Raw genomic sequence first — 23,935 nt, forward strand, 5'->3', positions numbered from 1 at the left:
ACAGCTTCTAGCAAACAAAATTCTGCCTCCCCCTTTAATTCCTTTATATCGCTATACTAACACCCCTTTGGACTGATATCAGGTTCTGAAGTTGTCTAACTTTCTCTATGCATATTAAGCATTTCATGCTTCCACTGATGTCAATAAATAATCAAGAGTCCAATCCTTATGAAAATACAGATGCTCAAGATCAACTTTTCCTTTTAATTCTAACACTGGGTTTCTTGGTGTGGGCACAGTTGCTTCAGTGGAGATCTTTGGAATGAGGAGAAAATAATGAAAGATTTCTTCTGTTGGAAACCCCCTAAAAAATAAAAGGTCAGTGCATACCAAAAAACTGACCATCACAGAAGCAAGAAATGAACCATACCACCAATTAATAATTCCAAATGTACCCATCAGTGAAGTCCAAAAATCTGAAGGTCAGTACAGAGAAACAGAAGCATACAAGAACTCCCCTCCCTCCCAAAAATAAGGCCAATGCCATCCACAAAAGGGGGAATAATTCAACCATATCACAGCATACTTTAACTACTGTTTAATTATAGTCAGAAAAAAGTACAATTGTCTAAGAACTTACCACAAAAGTAAGTGTTTGAATGAATTACTACTGCAATAATACTAGCTGAGAGGACATATCCTGCCAAGGATACCATACAGCCAGACAGTTGACAAAAGCTTGGACATACTTTCTATCTGACCTAAGATTCACAAACAAGACTACATGCTGGTACTTAAGGAACATACAGGCATGAACATCCTCAGAGCATTCATTGTCTTAGGAAAAGGACTGAGGTTAATATTTTGATAGACTTAAATAAAGATAGAAGAAACAAAAGAAATTCCACTTCAGCCTTAAAAAAGGGGAGAAATAGCCAGGAATAAGAGGGCAGAGAGTGAGTGAGTGAGTGAGTGAGTGAGTGAGTGAGTGAGTGAGTGAGTGAGTGAGTGTGTGTGAGTGTGTGTGTGTGTGTGTGTGTGTGTGTGTGTGTGTGTGTGTGTGTGTGTGTGTGTGTGTGTGTATATGCTGCAACAATGATCTATCTAAATACCTACTTTTATGGCAAGTTTTTACATAAGTGTACTACAGCCTTAGATTACTACTGCAGTAATGCTAACTATTAGGACAATTACCAGAGCTTTTAGGTAGATAGGGTGAAGGATTGAGAGACAGACTTTGAAGAATGGATCTGGCAAAACCTGATCTGGTTCTATAAAAAATATTTGTTTTGTAATATTTGGGGAAGGTGTGAATGGAAGATCGAGTAGGAGCCTCTAAAGTATATCTGGAGTCAAGACCCTTGAAAATGCACAAGGAGAAGCTACAGCTGTAGTAAGTAGTGTGTGCCAGAGCTGTATCTAGCTATTCTGGCATCTAGTGCCATCCCTTGATCTGGTGCCACCCTAAATTTTTAAGCTAAGCAGCACAATAAAAGGTCTATTTCTGCATTCTGGATCTGGTGCTCCTTAAGCCAGATCAATTATTTCCCATCTATGCTCTGCAAGTCAGACATGATGAGCAGAAAAGGTCCATTCATGATCTGGTGCTCTTCACTTAAGGTGCATGCCAGATCCAGATCTACATTCATTAACTCTGACTGCTTGAGAAGCAAAAAAAAAAGGGATGTCTGTATTTTTTTAACTATAGTAAACTGCTTATTATATTCGGCACACATGGAGCATTTAAGACTTTCATTTCTGACAGCAAATGCAATACAAGCATTTATTTCTGAAAGCTAGAATTGCACTTAAGACAGACTGTGATCTGCTGATTGTGCCCGATGTGAGGTAGTGCCATCTGTGCCACAGGGAATAGGGCAGTGCATGTGTAACATATGCCTGCATAGCTAGCTGGAGTTTTCCAAAGGATTTTATGTCATTTGTATATCAAACGAATTTGTACAGATGCTTGTGTTAAAAATGTATATGTAAAGCTGCTTACTGATTGTTTGAAAAATGCATCAATAGTGGGTCCTGCTGGACAGAACAAAATATATAAATGCATGTCAGGCTGTATTGTGGTAACTGCTGAAATTTATATATGTTAACAGAGGATGCTGAAAGGGAAGGGGTTAAGCTCAGTCCAGCTTACCTTAATTAAAATAGAAATTAAATGACTTGGTTTAGGCCATAAAGATTTTATCTCACACAGGCCAGAATGCAGCCAGAGACACAATGTCTGGTCTGGGATCCTGCTTTTATTGTCCTTAGTGGTGAACTAATTGCTTCCCTGCGGTGCCAGAGAATGGCTGGTTAGTCTCTACAAGAAGGATGAAAGTACTGGAATTGTTTTACAGTCTCCAGATGCCTTAGCAAAACTCTAGGTGTGTATTGCAACACATCTATGCTAGATTCTGGTCAGCTTCTAGTCAGGGGGTAGTATGGGAACCACAGATTCAAGTGACCAGATGTGATGTCATTGTATAGCCAGCATTGAAATTATTTTAGATATTAGTAAGAGATGTGAGGGAAGTCACTCGGCACTCTGTTATTGGAACTGACACAAAACACAATTACTTCATCTTGCCTTGCTTTAGTAAGTAACCAAAGAATTGTAATTCTTTGGTCAGTTAGAAAAATAGTGAGATTAGCTAAAATAATTGTTTTCTTTATCTGTCTGAGGCTTTCCATCTGTATTATTTTTTATATTTCATGTGAATTGAAACGTGTTTATTGTAAATAGATATTCAGCAGTTTCATGTCTTCTGTTTTATTATTTATTACTAAATATAGCTAAACCTTTCATTGTGTCTGGTCTTTTAGAAAATAGTTTAACCTTGGACAGTAACTTCATTTATTTGGTGGCACTGTGGGCTTCATGCTCCTAAAAGTGTTGCTTCTTGGCTTACAAACATTACCATTTGTATGGTATTAATTAGTTTTACAAAGAGTAATTAATGGGGTACCCTAGTAAGAGCCTTAAAATAGCTAGCTGGAGGCAGTATGGGCATAGGGGACATGGTAAATCTGTGTTAGCCTTTCCAGGTGTGTGTGTGTGTGTGTGTGTGTGTGTGTGTGTGTGTGTGTGTGTGTGTGTGTGTGTGTGTGTGTGTGTGTGTGTTTTAGAATCAAATCTCAAAGAGAGAGAGAGAGAGAGAGAGTGTGTGTGTATGTGTGTGAGAGGGAGAGAGAGAGAGACAGAGAGCTCTACTTGGAACAGGGATACAGAGCACTGGTTTCTGCAGACAGAAAGGTGAAGTCTTATTTGGGGCCTGCAGAGAAAACCCCAGCCCTAGGACTGAGTATGCTCCCTGTGTGCTCTTAAGGGAAACTGTGCTTGGTGCAAACAGCTGTACCTGAAAATACTGTGTGTATCCATTTTTTTTCTAAGTGTACATTCCCCACCAATGTCAGTGGTGAGGACTGAGGCTCCTTGATTACTGCCAAGAGGAGGGATGTCACACCCCCTAACACTTTGCACCCAGGTTGGATGCCCCTTTCACTACCCTTGCTATGCCTATGGGGTGTGCTTTAATGTGACCTTAGAGGGATTTGCCATTGGAGGAATAACAGAAAGAAATGGCAAGGTAAATTGATCTAGATATGGTCTATTTAGAAACTGGAAAACCCTGATTTTTACATTCAAAAGAAGTTAATAACTGATCAGACTTTCTAATGTTTTTAGTCTTGTCCAAGTAGAATCTTGGCCTGTGTATATCCAGCAAGTGAAGAATACCTTCTACCTTAGTTATAGGACTGGAAACATGTAGGGAGGTGGATAGTTTCATTTAAGGGCATTTCAATAACCACTGTAGGCATAAAACAAGGGTTTGTCCTGAGGGTCACCAAATATCTATAAAATGTCAGAAAAGGGAGAACATATATAGACATATGGGGTTGGAATTCTGAAACCACTTTTTCAAATGTTAAGGCCTCTAAAGTACTGCTTTCTAATGCAAATTTTTAATGATGCAGAAGAAACAGGTTCAAAGGGTAGTAGAGTTAATTTTTCAAGAACATAATTCAGGTCCTGAGGAGGAGAAGGAGTGGATTTTTTGAGAAGCATGATACCCATCCATGTGAAGCTGAGTTTGTCTATTACCCAGTTTAATTGCAACCTAGACCAGTGGATGGGTAATAGGAAATTTACACTGGGCCTGGCACTCGTATCCCTTATGGAGAGATGTAGCTTATAAATGCCTAGCCCTCTATGTCCTATTTGGATACAGGACATCATTATTCTTTTGGGAAAACTTGCCTAGGCTTAGAAATTATGTGTATGATGCCTGTTAGGAAATGTCTGGCTTTAATGTAAAGAAAGAGGTGAATCAGTTGGGTTGCAGACTGAAATGGCTGATAAATGCACCTTAATGGAGGAATATAGAAACCTAAGTTGTGAAGCCCAAACAAATATTTGAGAATGAAAGGCACCCTTGTTTGATAAGGATCTGGTCCCTTTGGCACCACATAGAACATCTCTTCCACTTAAAAGTATATGGTTTTCTTGCTGCAGGTTTTCTAGCTTCCTCAGAGTAAAGTTGTCTGAAAAGAATTAGAAGCTTTTCATCAAGACTGTGAGGTTCAGCGTCTTTAGGTTTGGATGAATTAGAGAGCCCTTTTATTGTGTGAGCAATCCATCCTGTGGATAACGTGGCAATTGCTCCTGGCAAGATGGAAAAGAAAGGAGAACCAGTGTTGTCTTGACCAAAAGGATCACCAAAACCATTTTCAGGTTGTTTTTTTTGAATATTTACAAGGACTATGGAATAACAGGAAATGGAGGGGAAAGCATGCTCACATTTTTACTTTCCATTGAAAGCAGAAGTCATCTTCTCTCTAGGCATTCTTGTAAGGGACTCTGGAGTAAAAAAGCCTCAGATGATTGTTCACAGCAGCGACAATGATATCTATTGGGAGGTTTTACACCAATGGACAGTAAGACCTCTCTGCTTAACATCCATTCATGAGGGTCTACAGTGGATCTGCTCAACTAGTCTGCCCTTGAATTCAGTTTAAATGGGATGAACACAGCTTGGACAAAAATACTGTATTGAAGAGAAGGGCACCAGATATCCTTGCCAGCCTGCAAAAGTGGTAAGACTTTATTTATTTGCATTTTTTTTTCTGGGAAGGTCCACTGGGCCTAGATGAGCCCATTTTCAATGAAGGCCTGGGGAGAAAAGCTCCACAAGAAAGTTTCAACAATACATTTGTAATACCAGCAGCACAATTACACAAACCATTGGTACATTAGATTCAACAAATGACCTACAGTGGAATATAGGATTACAGAAGTAACATGCATGCATGTATAACAAGGTATTTAGTCTTAGTAAACAAACTATGATAGCATTACAGAAGTTAATGTTGCAGTAGCATAGCAAGAATACTCACAGTTAATACAGTCAGGATTCTAGGCCTGCAACTACAATATTTAGATAGGTAGGTATTTCACAATAGAGTGCTCAGGAAGTTGTAGCAAGACAAAATAAGGAAAACAGTAAGTTGTAGGATAAAGGTTGAGATAGGCAGAGGAAAAGTAAAAGGACTGGAGAGAGACAGGAAGGGAGTCAGGTTTTGTGAGATGAAGTTTTGGTGCATGTACATTGCCATAAGGAAGACAGATGTTGATTCAGGTTTTTTTTTTTTAAAGGTAATTGGATTGCTAGTGGTCCTGATTGATGGTGGCAGTGTGTTCTACAGTTTGGCTACAGTAAAGGAGTAAAGCATTTGGCTAGCAGATAAGTTTGTTTTTTCTACTTTCAGGAATAGCTAATTTTCAGATCTGAGATGCTGGTTTAGTAGGTAATGGGGAAGTAGAGAGGATAGGGCCAGACAGATTACTGGTTTGAAAATGAATTTGTGTGCAGTGACTAGCTGCAGGTAGGAAAGAAAGAGAGTAAGTTTGAGCCAGTTTAGAACATGTAGTGATGAACAGTGGTGAGAAGAGTATTTTGCATTGGTTGCAAACTTAGCAATTTTATTATAGCACATTTTCAATTGTGAAGAGGAATGAATGTTGGTAAGGAGAGGGGTCCCATACTAAGAGAGTATAGTAGGAAGGTAGAGGCTAGTGTGTTTTTGGTAGAATGATTGAGGAATTGTTTCTGCTTGTACAGCATGCCAAGTTTTTGGTGGTTTTTTTTTTTTAATACTGTTTTGTATGTGCAGGTCAAATGTGATTTTTTTTCATCTATGATTACACCTAGTAGTCTTGTATGTGAGACTACCTCTTTGGTGGTATTATTTTGGGCCTGAATGGAGAATTCATTCTTATTTAGAGAAACTGTTTTCTTAGGGGTGAAAAGCATGAGTTTAGTTTTTTGGGGGTTTAGGGCAAGATGACTGCTGGCCATCCAGGTTTCAGTGGTTGTGAGGGCACTTTGGGTAACCTGTTATAGTTTAGTTGTGGAGTAAGCAGTACAGATGACGGTAGAGTCATCTGCATATTGAATTATAGATCCTTGAATAAGGATGGTATGAAAGTTGTTGATAAAGATGTTGAAAAGAAGGGGCCCTAGTATGGAACCTTGGGGGACACCTTTGGTTTGAGCTGAAAGAGAATGCTGCCATTTGATAGAATGTTGTCTGCTTGTGAGGTAGATTATGATCCAGGTTAGGGTGGGGCGGGTGAGATGCATTATGTTGGAGAATTTTGATAGAAGAAGAGGGTGGGAAACAGTATCGAAGACCTTACAGAGGTCAAGAAATAGAGAGGAAACAATGTTACATGAGTCTCAAATCCGGTTAACGGTATCCAAGTAGGAGATAAGGGCAGCTGTGGTACTGTCGCCTGGCCTGAAGTCTTGCTGGGTGGGGGATAGAATTTGGTTGTTTAGCAGATGGTTGAGAAGTTGAATGTGAATGCATTTTTCTAAAATTTTAGAGATTGGAAAAAGGACTGCAAAATTCTAAAGTTGGAAATGTCTGTGCTATTTCCACCTTTGTGCAAGGGGAGGATGTATGCCTTTTTCCAGATGTTGGGTATATAGGACTCTGATAGATCTGTTAAGAAGTATACTGATAGGTGTAAGCAATGGGGTTTGCTGATATTTTTAAGAATTTGGGTGGTAGGTTGTCAGGGGCAATAGTGCAAGATCTGAGCTTAAGGAGAAACTTTTTTATAGCTGCCGTGGGTATGGGGGAAAAGGAAAAGCTAGGTGGACAGGGTGCAGTGGTTTGCTGAGAGGATTGATTAGGAAAGGTGGCGGTATCATTAGGGCTGATTGGGGGAACGTGGCTGCCAGGTTGGATATAGTGTTGATGAAGTAGGTATTACAGAGGGTGGCTAATTCTGTAGGTGATTTATCAGGATTTGGACGAGGATTCGTTTTTGAGCCTGGATTTAGTAGAGAATTGATAGAATTCCAGAGTTGTTTGGGGTCTTGCCTATGGTGACTTTGCAGATGCAAGTGGTGTGCATTTTTGTCTTTACTAGATGCTTAACCTGATTGTGGAGTTGTTTGAATTGTAGTAGATCTCAGGGGGTTTTATTTTTCTGCAACTGTTTCCAGTCTTTGTCCCTAGAAGTCATAAGTTGTTTACTGGGTCTGGTAAGCTAGCTGGCATGGGTGGGTTTTATTCTTTTTTGTCAGACAGGTGATAAACTGTTTAAGATCTTGAGGAATGTTGCGTTGAATAACTCGACAGCCTTGTCTAGCTGAAGGATTTTTAGGGCCTCTCAGTTGAGGCTTGATAGAATTTCATTAAAGGTGGTTTAGTTAAAGTGAGATAACTTTTCTTGTTACCTTGTATTGGTGTATACTTGGTGCTAAAGTGGCTTTACGTAATATATGGGTGGGGAGGTGGTCACTAATGGTGTGGTGTAGTGTGCCAGAGGAGAAGATATTGTTTGGATTGGAGACTAGGATCCAGTCCAAAATGGAGCCATTGTTATTGTTTCTGATGGGTCTAGTTATGCTGTGACTTAGTAGGTAAACTTGTATAAGTTAATGCTGGAGTAGGGATTGTAGTGGGAGACATTGAGCCAGTCAATGTTAACATCATCCAGGCAAGAATTTCTTCTAGTAGAGGAATGTTATTGCCAGGGGAAATGTACAGGGCTATGATGCAGAGATTTTTGCAGTTTATTTTTAGGAAGGAAATTATTATTTCAGCTTTGGAGAATTGCAGAACTAATTTAGATTATGAGACAATAGTAGAGGTGTTAGGGTGAATTATTGCTACACCTCCACCTCCTTTGTGTGGTCAATCTGACCTTAGGCAGATATAGCCTGGGGAGAGGAATTCAGTGTCCTTTATGTACGGTTTTAGCCATGTTTCGGTGGCTACTATTATACTGGATTTGCTGTGGGCTGTCCAGGTGTGAAACTCTGTGATTTTGTTTCCGATGCTTTGAAGGTTCAGAGTTAAGTTTAGAGATTTAAATGACTTGGGGGGAGTTAGGGGGGGCAGGATTTGGGTGAATGTCTCCATATAGGGGTAGTTTAGAATGGGAGTTTGGCAAAACAGTGGGCAATTGTTTCCTTTTAGAGCTGGTTTAGATATTTACGGAGATGCTGTGGGTGTTGTTTTTTAGGGGTAGGATTTTTATTTTGCTAAGTAGGTAAGTATTTATAGTGTAAAGGCTGGGGCAGTGATGGCGAACCTATGACAAGCATGTCAAAGATAAGACATGCTACGACGTTTTGGGTGGCACGTCGGTGATCATCAACACTCAAGTTACCAAAGACACTGCTTTTGCATTTGTTACTCATGTGAAGTGCACAGAATTATTTTGAGCCAGGAGCTTTTGACATGCCAAACCCAAAAGGTTAACCATCACTGGGCTAGGGCATATGTTAGAGTAGCTTGCTAATGGTAAGGTTTGTGTGGATGCAGTGCTGGTGGCCTGTAATGGTTGATAAGAGGAGAATTATGTATGGGTGAGGGACATGGTAGACAGGAGAAAATATTAGTATATGAAATTAAGTTGATGGTAGTAGTGTAAGATTAAGTTAGAATGCTGGGTATGTATGTAAGATACCAGTGGACCTATAGTAGGGTGAAATGAAGGTATAATTTGGTTTACCAATTAGAGGAGCTTAGTCTGGGTCGGGTGTTAGAGATGGTAAGATATGAGTAGGGTAGTGATTGGAGAGTGAGTGAAATTGGCTGAAGAGGGAGAGAGGGTGGAGAGTGGTTAAGCTAGTGATATGGGATTGAGTGTGATTGGTTGAAGAGTGAGATAGGGTAGATTTGTGGCAAGTTAGTGATTTCAGATTGTTTTTGATACTCTGCAGAGAGAAGGAGGGTGGAGTTATGGTAGGATACCAAATGGATATTGAGTGTGATTGGTTGAGTAATGAGGGAGGTAGAGGCAGGTAGAACAAGCCAACAGATATCCCAAAAAAGTTATCAGTCCCTCCGAGTGCAGGTAAAAACCTATGCGTACAATTTTCCTTTTTTTACTTATAAGTTTATCAACTTAGGTGTCACTCTGCTTGAGAATGTAGATAAGTTAACAACCTATGCTAAAGTGAGGAGTAAAGTCACCTATTACTAAATACCAGAAAAACAGCTATTTTAGGGGGGAAGAGAAAAGACAAACAGATGAATTGGGTTTATGGGAGATGTCCTAGTGATTATGCATTGGTTAGAAGGGACAGTAAATAACAGCCCTGGATAGTGTGCAAGCCACTCTCCTATAATTATAATGAGGGGAGAAAAGTAGAGAAACACAGAAAAACTGAGTTTAATTGCAGTTTAGTTACCGCAGTGTTAAAACATATATTAAACGTCCAGATTACATGGTCTGTGCTTCAGTTATTCATTCATAGTGGCCCTTTTCGCAGAAAAAAAAAGAACACATGTTTGAGTTTGGGTGCCCAGTTGGGAGGGCGCACACATAGTGGCTCAGAAAGGTAGGAAAACTGTGGAATGAGGAGAAGAATGAATTTAGAAGGTGAAAAGGAAAAGAAAAACAAAACAATCCTAACTACAAGCTGCAGCTATATGAAAAATATTCCAGTTATCAAAGGCAGTAAAATAAATCAGTATCTATTGAAAAACAGCTGAGCATTTGCTTAAAGCAGATCAAAAGCAGTAAGGTAAATCAGTATCTATTGAAACACAACTGAGCATTAGCTTAAATCAGATCACATAGCAGTTCTGGTTCTCAGCAAGTATAACAATGCTGTGCACCAAGTAGATGCCTAATTTCTGTAGGCAATGGCTTTAATCATAAAGTGTAATGCAGTAATGATGCTGAAGGGAGACATCCTACTGATTATGTGTTGGTTAGAAGGGAAAGTAAACAGCAGCCCTGGATAGTGGGCAAACCATTTCTCCTATATTTACAATGAGGGTAGAAAAGTAGAGAAACCAGGAACAACTGAATTTAATTACAGTTTAGTTACTGCAGAGTGTTTGAGTTTGGGTGCCTGGTTGGGGAGGAGTCACGCACATTAAGTGGCTCAGGAAGGTAGGAAAAATTAACTGTCCAGATTACACTCCCCGTGCTTCAGTTATTCATTCACAGTGGCCCTTTTCACAGAAAAAACTCACGTGTTTGAGTTTGGGTGCTTGGTTGGGGGGGTGGGGGTGCACATACAGTGACTTAGGAATGTAGGAAAAATTAAATGTCCAAATTATACTGCCTATGCTTCAGTTATTCATTCACAGTGTCCCTTTTTGCACAAAAAAGTATGTGTTTGAGTTTGGGCACCTGTTTGGCGGTTGCAAATTCAGTGGCTCAGGAAGGTAGGAAAATTGGCAAGCACACTATCCAAGGTGGGGGATGCAGAGTAGCTCTTGTTTGTGGCTGTATCACTTCATAGTGGCATTGTCTGTTAAGAGTGGAAGAATCCTGGAGTCGAAATGTGATGAATTGTCTGCAGGACAAAGATAGAGACTATAATTTCTTTACTATTTATTTGTTTTCTTCTCTCCAGTCCTGTTTGGACCAGACTCTCTGCACTTTGAAACCTTCTGAAAAGGTCCCCGAGTAATGTCGGAGGCATCTCTTCAGACCTTTTGAAGGTGTGGGGAATAAGAACAGGGACCCTTGAAATGGCTTTTACCAGGTTTATCCACAAAAACAAATATTTCTGCACAAAAACGGGATTCTGAAGGAGAGAGAATGGAAGTGCTGTGCCCAAATGGATTTCAGGGATTACTGAATTTTCTTCATGTTGAGTCTGACAAAAGGAATCATTTGGTTAGTTGATACCATGTACCCCGGGGCCTAACATAACCTCTCTTGCAAAGATCAAGGTTAGATTTATGATGGATAGAAAGTAGTCTGTCAAGAAATGGATTTTTCAATGGGATGAAAGCCTTCATGCTCGAAGTATTGAGAAGACATCCCAAGAGCACCAGAGAGATATAGAAACAGATGGATGTAAATTGGATTTTCTGAAGGGAAGCGTGAATTCTAGGTTGAGAAAGAGGTTGATAGTGAGCCATAAATCTTAAAGAATCTTTTGAATTGAAGTGGCCTGAATGAGGAAGACATCCAAATACAGATAGGTATGGATACCTTAGAGTCTGCAGAATGCTATTACATGGAACAAGCACTTTGTGAACACTCTTGGTGCAGTGTACAGCTCAAAAGACAAAGCAGTAAATTGAAAGTGATATCTCAAAACACAGAATCTGAAATACTTTCTGAAGTCTGGCTGGATTATGGATATGAAGTTGGGCATCCTTCCAATCCAGGGTAACCATTAGAGCTCTGGGAAAGATTGGGGAAAAAAGTGTGTGGAGCATTAACATCCTGAATTTTTGAACTTTTAAAAATGTGTTCAGAATGGATACACCCAGAATTGGCCTCCAAGTCCTTTTTTTCTTGGAACAAGGAACAACTTAAAATAGAATCATTTTCCCCCAGATGGTAAGAGAGAGGTTGAAAATGATTGGGATCTCTAGATACTGTCAGTTTGAATGCCATGAAGAATTCCAGAAGGTATGGGGAAGAATTACAATTAAGTTTTTACCCATTTTTGATGATGTCCAAAAATTGTAAGAGTTGGATGTTAGTTTGTCTGAGAGGTTGAAAAAGGGAAGCCCAAGGTGGGTTGAAGACAGTCAGAAATTAGAACCTTTTTCTGAGGAGGATTCTTTGGACCCTTTGAAATCAGATTTAGGTTTGTCCTTCCATTTTCTTTCTTGCAAGATTTTCTACCTTTCACCTGAGAAGGCCTTTGACTTTTGAAAACACAAGACTAGATTTAGAATAGTTGTTCCTCCTAGAGTTTGGGATAGGAGACAGAAAAAAGCTGCTTAAACTCTTACATTATCTTTTCCCTTTCCTTTAACTTCCTGAAACTTTCAGCAGAAGATAATCAAAACAAGGTCTCCTTATCTAAAGGAGCATCCCCAAGAGCTTAGATATAATGTCTTCAGGTAAAGACTGGAGACGAAGCCAGGAATACCTTCTCAGTCTTGCTACCCTTGTGGCAAAAGTAAGTATATTTTGCAAATAAGATCTACTGTCAGTGTTAGATAGGCTTGGTATTAGCTTAGATGTACTGTCAAAAATAAACAGCTTGTATGTAAACATGTGAGTCCAATAATTAATGGCATGGAAAGCCAATGTGACAGAAGTATATATGTTATAAGTATCTGTTCAAGGTTCTGATGTCCTTCTCATTTGGTAAGGCAGAGGGAGGAACTCTAGAAGCTTTATCTAATTCCACATATATAACTGCTAACTAAAAAAAGATTTTGATAGAAATCTTTATGGTTGTCAGGGCACCTTTCACTTGCCCTAACCAGTGTAAAGCTCAAGAACAGTGTTATAGAAATAGTTGTTATAGTGCCATAATCTTCCAGATTTTTTGCCTATGAACAAGGGAGAGTAGAGCCATGCCACTTAAGTATGTGCTAGGAGAAGAAAGGAATGACAAAAAAAGGCAGAAAAAAAAAACAACAAAAAGAAGAGGGGAGGAGGAACTGTGCTGCAACAGTGAGCTATTCAAAGATCTACCGTTAGGGTAAGTCTACTTACACAATTGTACTATTTTCATCATTAGATCTCTGTTGCAGTAACCTAAGCTGTATGGGATGAATACCAAAGGTTAGAAAGAAAGGGAAGAGGGAGAATGGTTAGATTTTAGGAACCCCTTGAGGTCAGTCTTAGCAAAGGCTGTTCTAGTTCTAGAAAAAAAATCAGTTTGTAGTGCTTGGTGAAGATGTGCACCGAAGACTAAGTTGCTGCCTCTAGAAAATCTCGAGAGTCCAATCCTTTCCAAAAAGGCACTAAAGTAGTCAGAACCAGTAGCGTGGGCCCTGACTTAGCCTGGAAGCATCTTGTTACGGTAAGAACAACAACAAAAAAGATATAGCCTGAAACAACCATTTAGAAATTCTGTTTTTACGTTGATTGTCCCTTTTTTGGCTTCATATGAAATAAAAAGCTGATTAGAATTCCTGAAGGATTTTGTTCTGTCAGTGTAATATGAGTTGCCTCTGAACATCCAAAGTGAAAAGAATTCTCTCTCCCTTATTTTCTGGTTCTAGAAAGAATACAGGGAAGTGAATTGCCTGGTTTAAAGTAAATTTTGAAACTACTTTAGGCATAAAAGCATTGGCTCCCAGAGTTGCCCGGTTGATTTGAAAGATAAGATGGGGTTGAATCACCAAAAAACTTTCTGGTAATTGCCCTTGGGCATTTTTAAAAGAAGGAAGAATGAGTGTTCCCTGGGCCAAAAGCGAATTATCAAAATTATTCTTGGAGAGACCTTCTGAAACTTTAGAAGAGCTCTAGATATCAAAGGAAAGGTTGGAAAGACATACAGAAACATCCCCATACATGAAAATGAAAAGGCATTTGTCTTCTAGGCCTTTGTGCAAGAAGTCCAGGAGCAGAACTTCTTTAATGGTCTGTTGTGAATGGAAGCAATCAGATCTACTTAATGAGTTACCCATAGCTGGATCAATTCCTGGTAGAACACAAAGTGCAACTTCCAATCACAGAGGTCTGTCCTGGTCCTGCTCAGCTTATCTGCTACATAATTCTACTCAGGTGGAATGTAACTAACCTCTAAGAAATGTCTGCAGAGTTGCTAGTTTCCTGGTTAGTATAGCTGGTCTGCAAAGGCTGCATGATCTGGTGCCCCTTGTTAGTTTATGGACCACATCACTAAACTGTTGTCTGAGATTGCTAGCAGAGGGTCTAGAATCCAAAAATGGTTTAGACATATGAAAGCATTCATAGGCATCATAGTTTTGTCAATATTTATGTGCTTTAATTTGTTGTTCTTGTTCCTCAGACCCTGGTCCTTTACCCCTCTGGATACAGCTCCAAATGTCTGAGGCAAATAGGAGACTTGAGCTGAAAGATAACTGAGTTACCCTCTTCAATGGGATCTGAAAGGACAGCGGGTGCTGGTCTTCTTTAAAAAAGAAACATCTTTATTAAATTATCACATATGACACAGAAAATTTTACATTTATATAAATGAAAATAAACTATACTGACACAATTTCAGTTGCAAACATTATACATTATAAACCATGCTGACACAACTGTAGCTGCAAACATTACACATCACTTATAATATATCCAGTCATTGTCAAACATTGCATTGCTCATTTAAATCCTACTTTTTTTTTAAACGTCATTCCTCCTCGGTATGTACTGATCCCACAATTCCTATTTTTCCTATGCAATTTGCGCCTACCCTTTTCTAAAGATCTCAATTCCAGTTGTTTTATCTCTGTTAATATCTTCAGTACTTCTGGTGAAATTGGTTTAGACTTTGTTTTCTGTTTTCTAGTAATTGTTTTTTGGCAGCCAATATAATTAAACTCAGCAAGGCCTTACTATGTCTAGGCAATTCCGATTCTGTATCATCACTCAAAAAATAATTTCCTTAGTTACACCAATTTGCTCACCCAGTATCTCTGGCAGAGTAGTCTGCAGGGAATCTTTAAAATCTACCAACTCATTACACTCTACGAAAATATGTTCCTATGTATCTCTTTCTTCCACATCACATCTCCAATATTTGCTGTCTACCAGAGAAAAAATTCTTTGGAGTCTACTTGGGGTATAAAAATACCTATGTAAACACTTCCAAGCAAAGATTCTAAATCTTCTAGACTTTGTTGCATATTTGGGAGACATACATACATTTCCCCACTGCTTTTTTTATTTATTTATTTACTTACCCAATCTCTCTTTCCAATCCTTTCTAACCTCCTCTGATTGATTCTTATAGTTATCATGCAATATTTTATATGCTATACTAATTATTCCTTTCTTAATGACAACTTCTCTTCTGGATTCTGCAAAACAACTCTACCGGTGCTGGTCTTTCATTTAGCAGCCCCCTGTTTCCTTCTCTTTGCCTATACTCTAATATCAATCCTTGATAGGGAAGGCAATTTCTAAACTGCAGTCCAAATAATTTCTTGGCATCTTTCCATTCTTTTACCTTTCCCTCTCTCTAGTTATTTGGTTCCTTTGCCAGTTTTCCCCAATAAATTCCAGTCCCTTCTTGCCTATTGCCTGTAAACCTAATTACAGTCATCCCTATTGGCAGAATCTCCTTTCTCCATTCCAGGGTTGGTTAGTTCTTAGAATACTTTCTGCTACTTTATGAATATAATATTCTGTATGAATATTGTTACTCTCCTTAAAGGTCTGCATCCAAAATCCCAGCCCCGCCTTGTTTCTTGAGCCCCCCCCCTTTCATCATCATCCCTTTCCACTTTGAATTATAGTTTTCTGCTTGTGCTATGTATAGGAGCCTTAACTGTGTTGCTCTGAAGCACCCCTTCAAATTGGGTAATCCCAATCTGCTTTGTTCTAGTGGAATACGCTTATCCCACTTGACTCATGCTGTCTCTCCTCTCCAAGATAAAATCATTCAGCTCTTTATTAACTGCTATCCACAACTTCACTGGTTGAAAAAATATGCCTGCCCTGTGTATAACACTAAAGGGACTAAACATTTTAACTGCTCGTATCTTACTATTGAAATATAAGAGAGCTTCTATTTTCTCAGATTTTGTATTATCTTTTTAGTCTCTTCCCACATATCCGTATCTGCCATACAAAATCATTTTTAATCCATGCTCCTAAATACTTTATTTTATTATGTACCCATAAATATAGATATTGCTAAACCAATTTGTGTGTGGGTACATAATTTACTGCTACTGCCTTTGCTTTAGCTTCATTAATTTTGTATCCCAAAAAAGATTTGAAACTGTCTCAGTATATGTTCCACAATACTGTAATGTCCCTTTCTGGTTTTGTCAGGCATAAAATAATATCATCTGCAAAGAGAGCCAGTTTTTCTTGACTACCATATGAATTATATCCTTGAATTTCTGAGTCCCTTATTTTGTTTGATAATGCTTCTAAATATAATGCAAATAACAAGGGGGAGAACACCCCTGCCTGGTTACTCTTGTTCAAGCAGAAATTATCAGAGATGACCCCACCCACTTTAATTTTCACCTCCCAGCCTTCATATCCTCCTAATCAACCTTATAATTTTTTCAGGGAATACAAATGCTTCCGTTGCTCTGCTCAAAGTCCCAGCTTACTCTGTCAAATGCTTTCTCTACATCAAGACCTACCAACTACAGTGGTATTTTCTTACATTCTGCTTCCCTCTGGATCATCAATGTTCTGTTAATGTTGTCAAATGTTTGCCTCCCCTCCACAAAACCACATTGATCCATATCTATCAATTTTGGCATTATTTCTGCCATTCTTTAAGCCATTATAGACAAACACTTTATAATCACGATTTAGTATTGGAATGAGCCTGTATGATGCTGGATCTGATAGATCTTTACCCTCTTCAGGTATTACAGCTACCACACCACTTTCTTCCAGGAGGTTGGTACTTCTCCTCCACTTAAAATACTGTTAAACAAAACCTTCCAGATCTTTATCAAATGTTTTCACTCCTAGCTTCCAAACATCCACAGGAATACCATCTTCCTGGGGACTTTCCTGTAGAATAGTTATACGTCACCATTTTTATCTTATCTCCTCCTATCTTAACTGTTAGCAATTGAGCCTCCTCTACCACTAATCTTGCCATATTTAATTCTTCCATAAACATTTCCATATTTCTGTGCTTTATAGACTTTCATAGAATTTCCAAAATATTTCTAATACTTCTACAGGATCTTCTGTTATCTTTCTTGTTATAAGCCCCTTAAGGTTGGTGATAGTCCTTTCTACTTTCTATTGCCTGAGTCATTGTGCTAAAATTTTTGTGCTCCAAAGTTATCATAAAAAAAACAGTTGTTTAACAGCAATCTTTCTGATCTCAAGCATATTATTGAGGTAATCCCTTGTTTTCTGTTTAACATTCTGCAGTTGCTGCTCTTCTTGTTCTGTGAGATTCCCCCTATTTTGCAATACTTTAACATTTGCAGTCCCTCTATATAATTCTTTCTTAACCACAGCTCCCTTCTTTTTATTTCCACTCTATTTTTAAACTCCACTTTAATTTTATTTCACTTCCTAGCTATATTTTCAGAAGAAATTTCTATCTTCTATGATAGTTCCTGAATAATTTCCACTACCTATTCCTTAACGTTCGCTCTTTTCAAAAGACAGATGGGAAAGTGCCAGTGTCTCATTTTTATTTCATTACCTTGTGTTTTTATTTTAGTTATTATTTGAGCATGATCTGAAATAGTTATTGGATGTGTATCAAGATCTTTAATTAAATGCACATGTTCCTGTGAAATGTAAATTATGACTAGCCTAGTCCAGTTTTTTTATATTGGCAAATAATATGTAAATTAACTCCGAAATCCTAGTACTGAATTCACATCTAGCATGCCAAATATTTTCATATATTTCTTCAAAAATCTACCCTCCTTTGCTATATCTTCCCTTCTTGGCCCCCCAGACACATCTTTGCTGTTGCAGATCAAATTCCAGTCCCCACCTAGAAGTAATATTCCTTGTTGAAAGCTCATTATTTCTCCCAGAATTTTCTTAAGCTCCATTATAGCAGTTTTCAGTGGAATACAAATACATGCCAGTGTAATTGTCCTCCCTTGCCAGTACAGGGGCGCTAATCTTAGGTTCAAAATAATTTGAGGAGCCTTGGAATTTTCTCATGTGAAGTCTGACCAAAGGACTCATGAGAATTGTAGAGACCATGAAACTTAAAATCCTGAGATATTCCCAAGCAGAATGTAGTCTCTGGTTGGAAAATTTTACAAACTGTTATTTGAAAATATTCCACTTTGTCGCAAGGAAGAAAAGTCACTGGGGATGCACAAGCCATTGCATTTCTTTTTGCCAGTCCCAAGCCCGGATAAATGGGGAGGGTTGCGTCAGGAAGGGCATCCGGCGTAAAACTTCGCCAAATAATTTCATGCAGACACCAGTAAATATTTCCATACCGGATTGATCGAGGCCTGGGTTAACAATGACCACCACCAGTACTGTTAGCCAACAGGGTGCTAGCGGAAATTGGGCTACTGTTGGCCGAAAGAGGAGAAGAGGTGGAAGGCATGGCCAAAGGCAGGAAGAGTGGAGAAAGGCTAGGACTGTGGTAGTGAGGGTCGAAACTTTGAATGTTGGCAGTATGACTGGTATAGGGAGAGAGCTAGCTGATATGATGGACAGAAGGAAGGTTGGTATATTGTGTGTGCAAGAGACCAGATGGAAGGGGAGTACAACTAGGTGTATCGGAGGTGGGTTCAAATTGTTTTATCATGGTGTGGATGGGAGGAGAAATGGTGTAGGAGTTATCCTGAAGGAACAGTATGCTAAGAGTGTTTTGCAGGTGAAAAGAGTGTCGAATAGAGTGATGTTTATGAAGCTGGAAATTGATGGTGTAATGATGAATGTTGTTAGTGCATATGCTCCACATGTTGGGTGTGCGATGGATGAGAAAGAAAACTTTTGGAGTGAATTGGATGAAGTGGTGATGACTGTACTCAAGGGTGAGAGAGTGGTGATTGGTGCAGATTTCAATTGTTGAAGGGAACAAAGGGGATGAGGAAGTGATGGGTAGGTATGGTGTTAAAGGAATGCAGAAGGTCAGATGGTAGTGGATTTTGCGAAAAGGATGGACATGGCTGTGGTAAATACGTATTTTAACAAGAGGGAGGAGCATAGGGTGACATACAAGAGTGGAGGAAGATGCACACAGGTGGATTATATCTTATGTAGGAGGGCCAGTTTGAAGGAGATTGGAGACTGTAAAGTGGTGACTGGGGAAAGTGTAGTTAGGCAGCATAGGATGGTGGTTTGTAAGATGATGTTGGGGACCAAGAAGAGGAGGAGGAGTGTGAGAGCAGCACCAAGGATCAAATGGTGGAAATTGAAAAAGGGTAAGTGTGAAGTGGAGTTCAGGGATGAGTTAAGACAGGCACTGGGTGGCAGTAAAGAGTTACCAAATAGCTGGGTAACTAGAGCAGAGCTAGTAAGGGAGACGGCTAGAAAGGTGCTTGGTATGACATCTGGACAGAGGAAGGATGACAAGGAGACATGGTGGTGGAATGAGGAAGTACAGGAGAGTATACAGAGAAAGAGGTTGGCAAAGAAGTGGGATTGTCAAAGAGATGAAGAAAGTAGACAGGAGTATAAGGAGATGAGGTGCATGGCAAAGAGAGAGGTGGCGAAGGCTAAGGATAAGGCATATGAAGAGTTGTATGAAAGGTTGGACACTAAGGAGGGAGAAAAGGACCTGTACCGATTGGGTAGACAGAGGGACCAAGCTAGGAAAGATGTGCTGCACATAAAGGTGATAAAAGATAATGAGGGAAACATACTCACAAGCGACGAGAGTGTGTTGAGCAGATGGAAAGAGTACTTTGAGGGGTTGATGAATAAAGAGAATGAGAGGGAGAGAAGGTTGGATGATGTGGGGACAGTGAATCATGAAGTACAATGGATTAGCAAGGAGGAAGTAAGGATAGCTGTGAAGAGGATGAAGAATGGAAAGGTTGTTGGCCCAGATGACATACCTGTGGAAGCATGGAGGTGTTTAGGTGAAATGGCAGTGGAGTTTTTAACCAGATTGTTTAATGAAATCTTGGAAAGTGAGAGGATGCCTGAGGAATGGAGAAAAAGTGTTTTGGTACTGATTTTTAAGAATAAGGGTGATGTGCAGAGCTGTAGTAACTACAGGGGGATTACATTGATCAGTTACAGCATGAAGTTATGGGAAAGAGTAGTGGAAGCTAGGTTAAGAAGGGACGTGATGATTAGTGATCAGCAATATGGTTTCATGCTGGGAAAGAGCACTACAGATGTGATGTTTGCTCTGAGAGTGTTGATGGAGAAGTACAGAGAAGGTCAGAAGGAGTTGCATTGTGTTTTTGTAGACTTAGAGAAAGCATATGACAGCGTGCCTAGAGAGGAGTTGTGGTACTGTATGAGGAAGTCAGGAGTGTCAGAGAAGTATGTAAGAGTGGTACAGGATATGTACAGGGGTAGTATGACAGCGGGTGAGGTCTGCGGTGGGAGTGACGGATGCGTTTAAGGTGGAGGTGGGGGTTACATCAAGGATCAGCTCTGAGCCCTTTCTTATTTGCAATGGTGATGGACAGGTTGACAGACGAGATCAGACAGGAGTCCCCGTGGACTATGATGTTTGCGGATGACATTGTGATCTGTAGTGAGAGTAGGGAACAGGTGGAGGAGACCCTGGAGAGATGGAGATATGCTCTAGAGAGAAGAGGAATGAAGGTCAGCAGGACTAAGACAGAATATATATGTGTGAATGAGAGGGAGGATAGAGGAATGGTGAGGATGCAAGGAGTAGAGATGGCAAAGGTGGATGAGTTTAAATATTTGGGATCAATAGTTCAAAGTAATGGTGAGTGTGGAAGAGAGGTGAAGAAGAGAGTACAGGCAGGATGGAGTGGGTGGAGAAGAGTGTCAGGAGTGATTTGTGACAGACAAGTACTAGTAAGAGTGAAAGGGAAGGTCTACAAGAGGGTAGTGAGACCAGCTATGTTATATGGGTTGGAGACAGTGGCATTGACAAAAAGGCAGGAGTTTGAGCTGGATGTGGCAGAGTTAAAGATGTTAAGATTTGCACTGGGTGTGACTAGGGTGGGCAGGATTAAGAATAACTATATTAGTGGGTCAGCCCAGGTTGTAAGGTTTGCCAGAGAGGCAAGATTACATTGGTTTGGACATGTGCTGAGGAGGAATGGTGAGTATATTGGGAAAAAGATGCTAAGGATGAAGCTACCAGGTAACAGGAAAAGAGGAAGGCCTAAGATAAGGTTTATGGATGTGGTGAGAGAGGACATGCCGGTGGTTGGTGTGACAGAGTAAGATGCAGATGGCAGGAAGAAATGGAAACAGATGATCCGCTGTGGCGACCCCTAATTGGAACAGCCGAAAGATGATGATGTCCCAAGGAAGAAAAGTCAACATGAGTGATGTATCCAGAAGAAATACATCCTCAGACTTGAGCTGGTGTTCACATGTGAAGGTAGGGACAAAGACTAAACAATAAATCAAAAACTGTATCTTCACTAACAAAGTTCAGCATAATGCCTGCAATATTGTAGACATAATATTTACATCTAGATTGATGGAAGCTGCTCTATTAGAGTGTGTTATGACCTGACAGCAGCAGTAACATAAAACTTATAAACAACTGCGACTGTTGCACTCTTACACTAGTGAACTTCCCAGTCCCCTCCACCTTCACTCAAACAAAGATATATTAACTCCTCCACCTGAGGTAGCTGCTCCTGTCCTTGACCTGCAGAAAGCACTCTATTTGTTTCTAGGAGAGGGCCATTACCTCTGTTTTAGAATAACTAATTTCCATACAAGTCATTCACATTCAACAGCAAACCATTCCAGTGCATGCTGAAAATCACAGTCACTTGAGGCTAAGAGGATAGCATGATATGCAAGCAATAAAACTGAAATTATCTATTTCCTTAAACTGTATAATCTTGAAACCTTGACTGCATGCTAACAGCGTTCTTATGATAATCAGAAACAGGATGAGAGAAAAAAAAAACTTCACTCTTCCTAGAGTGTATTGTCCTCTGTGAACATATTTAGCTTAACAGTGAAAATGCAGACACAATTACTGCTCCTCAAACACATGTCTTGAATAGCTTATATCAGCCTTGGGACCCAACATCACTTTAACACCTCCTTCAAGATATTTCTGGGTATACAGTCATACATCATTCTCTAATTCCACAAATACACAGTATTGACAACCATCCATGACCCGGCCAAGACTGCTGCAGGGATATAGAGTTGATCCTTTGCTCCATGTACTAGATGAAATCCACATTGTTCCTCCGGAATCAGAGATTCAGGTTGCTAGATGAAGTCTTATTTGTACTACCCTGGTATAAATTTTCAGAGACAGAAAAGTATGATCACTCTAACTGATATTCCAGATATAATGTCCCAGCTTTTTAAACAACACAGAAAAAGCATATTAAGTAAAGCAGCACAATAATGTCCACTGACAGAGGATGTCTAGCCAGATTTCGTTTACCCCCACAGACCTGTCACAGGGTAACTTTTTAATCACTGCTATGATCTCATTTACAGAAACAGAACCGGACATCTTCAGCTGAGGTAGTCTTTCTCATATTCTGGACTTGACCATCAGAAGAGTTGCCAGGTAGATGTGGGGATACAGACAAACCTGTATCGGCTTTATCTACGAATGATCACAAATGCAAATAATCAGAAATAGATTTTCCCTACATCCCACCTGCAATGATCAAAATAAGCATGTTTTTAATGATAGCAAGGTCCCCCCACATGAATGCAACCCTCCGCTTTCCAAGCTTGTATTCACTAGCTCTAAAGTTACTTCAGGATTTTGGACCTGGAGATGAAAATTGTAAGTGACCTACTTATTTAGTATGACAACAGCAGAGGACTTCAGACTAAACCAACGGAACAGCAGGGCCTGTTTCAGATATGTGGGCCTTGAGCTGCAGCTCAATCAGCCCCCTTGTTACTCTGGCCATGTACACAGCTGCTCAATAGTAAGGAAAGAAGAAATTTCTCAGTAAAGCAAACAACATCTTATTTAATTGGCAATCCAACTTTTCCTGACACTACAGCATACTACCTACAGTATATGAAGTGATTATGATCACTTTCAGGCAGGCTTTTAATACACTATCAACCGGTTGCTAATCACACACAGTGAAATCCTAGCACATGCCATTCATTTGGAGTCCGTGCCTATAAAGACGACTATTACTTCAATGTGATATAGGTTGTAGAAAAAAAACTTTGCCCTTTATGCATATGCATCTAATAACTTATTCAAAGTTATTTCTCTTTCTTAGATACTGTGTGTGTGCTGCTTGATCTACCTACTAATTCTGCAGTGCTTTTGGGAGAATTCACTGCTCGCATGGACATGATGGGGATATCTGGAGTGATATGACTTGCAGGAATGGTTTGACTGATTTGAACATGAGTAGTGAACTGTTTTGGGGCTACTGTGCGAGTCATGCATTATCTATAATGATGCTCTTAAGTGCACTTGGTACCAGGGTGCTATCCAGTCATCGATCACTTGAAGCCAACAGAAGAGAGCAGTCTCCAATATCAAGCAAAGTTCTGAAGGTTTGTTACCCTAACCACTCACTTTATACCACTCTCCTCAAGTTGTACAGTAATTGGGGCACATGGGAGGCACCCTACAGCTTTGGAAGTTGGCCAGTCATCTAGTTCTTGGCAGAATAGGTCCTATATAGCTTAAGTTACTGCGACAATGATGAACATCCTGCTATTAAACAAAATACAAAATTGTTCTTCTGAAGACTTAAAATCCAATAAATATGGCCACACAATAGTACCTCTAGCCAACCTCAGTCTCCAGACCCTCTCTAGCAGCCACGGTGACACTGAATGCTCAGGAAAAACCCAAAAACAGTTCATCAGGTAGGAACTTAAAATTCTAGGGCACAACAAACAAGGCAACACTGCACCACTTTATGACTACAGTTTCCTAACATGCTGTCTGAGCTATACTGACCACCAGCCATCCAGGACTCAAAAACATAGTCCACAAAATAATCCTTAGCTGGCAACAGAGAAAGACTG

At 39.7% G+C, this 23,935-nt stretch overlaps 1 protein-coding gene across 2 annotated transcripts in view; it reads right to left on the minus strand.

The window, feature by feature from the left end:
• LRRC56 (leucine rich repeat containing 56) overlaps positions 1-23,935 on the minus strand; it is a 1,529,270-nt gene that overhangs the window by 81,602 nt on the left and 1,423,733 nt on the right. The window lies entirely within an intron of this gene.

Source organism: Protopterus annectens, chromosome 17.part0 (genome assembly GCF_019279795.1).
Source record: "Protopterus annectens isolate FY-2018-M chromosome 17.part0, PAN1.0, whole genome shotgun sequence".
NCBI classification, from domain to species: Eukaryota; Metazoa; Chordata; order Ceratodontiformes; family Protopteridae; genus Protopterus; species Protopterus annectens.